Here is a 2,098-nt window from a genome sequence, read left to right as displayed (position 1 = left end):
GCACTGCGGTCAACCAAGAGCTCCCTCCTTCCTGCCAATACTCCATACCTTTTCATTACTTTCTCCCCTTTTACGTTTGGTCAGTTCCTGAATGGTGAAGAGATGGCTTCACCCTTGTTCTTGTCCAGATGCAATTTGAATGGGTCTGTGTTGACCCCCAGTATAAAGGGAGTGGATGGTCATATGGAGGTTCAGACATCCAGCTAAGACAGATCTTTATTTGTTGGATTGTTGGTACCGTCCACCCCTTCCCCCTCAGCAGAATCCCAAGTCTACTCTGTCATGTGGAACTTCTCCCTTCTCCTCATTCAAGGAGCCTTCGTCTTTTGAAATTCTGCTTTCATTTCCGAGATTGGTACTTTTTTTTAGTCGAACAAAATACTTGCGCTATTGTGCCTTATTGAAATGTGGGAGCATTGTATTTTGCTATGTTGGATTGGCCTGTGTGGTTAGTTTGCGTGTGTAATACATTTTGCTGAATAACATTTATGCGGGGAATATACAGGGATTTGACTGCACTTAGCAATACTCTTCTATTACTGCAGCTGCTCTGTTTAACTCTCCACATAATGTTGGTCTAGTTTGGATGCTCTGTGTCTTTAGCTATCTCATGCCCATTCCTTCTGCTTGACACGCCCTGTGCTCTTGTCCGTTACTCTTTGCATTGAGACACTGCATGAAATAGGCCACGCCCATCACAGGGGAAACCGCTCCATTCACTTCCATACACCAGCGTCATTTTCCTTGAATTAAACATAGCTAAAAGCTGTTGTGTGGTGGGCTGCACAGACAACAAATGTAAGAAAATCGACAATTAACGTTTTTTTGTACTCCCGAGCAAAACAAGGAAGCCATTGAGAATTTGCGAGAAGAACAATGTGGATCTAGCTGTCAAGGAAGTTAGTTGGAGTGTTCATCTTCTGTATATATGATCTTTGTGTGCAACACGTGACATAGGAGAACGTCAGGATTGGTGGGGGAGTTTTTGTTTCCCCCCGTTTTGGGCGTGGTTTCTGAATGATGACGCGCTCTGCAGTGTCTCTATCCCTTCTCTTTCTCCTCTGAGAGATGCTGTAGGTGCCTTCATGTTAATATTAGAGAGAGCAGCCACACTTATGACACGTCCTCATCTTCACTGTCTTTTCTACCAATATTTTCAAGACAGAGAGACAGGAGGAGGGGGAGAAATGACACTTTTGTTTCTGTCAACTGGGGAAGAAAAGCCATCTCTAAAGAACAAGCTGTGTCTTTAGAACACAGGCTGGCTATTCTTAAAGGTTTTCAAGTCTTTTTCAGCTCTCTTTGTCTCTTCCTTTGCTTTCTGAGTTGAGCCCCTCTGTTTGTATTGAGCTTGATGTTTGGAAATGTTCTCATACCACTGTGAACTTTATCAAGGTGCTCTTAACATCATGATACAGTACTTACCACTAAACATGCTGTGTTTAACATCATGATACAGTACTTACCACTAAACATGCTGTGTTTAACATTAGCAGAAGTCATATTGACAGATAGATGGATGTTATTTGAACCATCCGCAGATTACTAGGCTGCTTTCTCACTGGGAACGATTCCTTCCGTTCCGTTCCGTTCCGTGCCCGGGCACGATTGTCCCCTCTCCCCCGCTGGTCAGCTTTTACATTACATTTCTTCCGCGCTCGGAAACGGAACAGAGTGCACTTGCATCATCAACTACACCCGGAGTGTATCCTCACCTGTGTGTTGTCTAGACCAGTGGTTCTCAAATGGGGGTCTGCGGACCCCCAGGGGTCCGTGGCACTTTGCCAGGGGGTCCGCGAAAAGTTTTCAAGTACATTTTTTTTTTTTTTATAATTAAAAAGAAAATGCTACATGTTACTTATTCCTTCTCAAACTACTTCCTACATGGTGCTAGTCTATCAAAATATCTTGGCTGTCATTTATTGTGTTGCATAGTGGTTTTCTGGACTGTTGACAAATTGTGATATTGTAAGTCGCTTTGGACAAAACAAAAGCGTCTGCTAAATGACGTAATGTAAATGTAATGTAATAAAAAAAAAATATATATATATATTTTTTGCAAAATCTTCATAGTTCAACGAAAATAGTTTATGCTTTA

The sequence above is a fragment of the Poromitra crassiceps genome (assembly GCF_964638095.1).
Source record: "Poromitra crassiceps genome assembly, chromosome: 16".
Lineage (NCBI taxonomy): Eukaryota > Metazoa > Chordata > Actinopteri > Beryciformes > Melamphaidae > Poromitra > Poromitra crassiceps.
Note: the sequence above shows the minus strand (reverse complement) of the source record.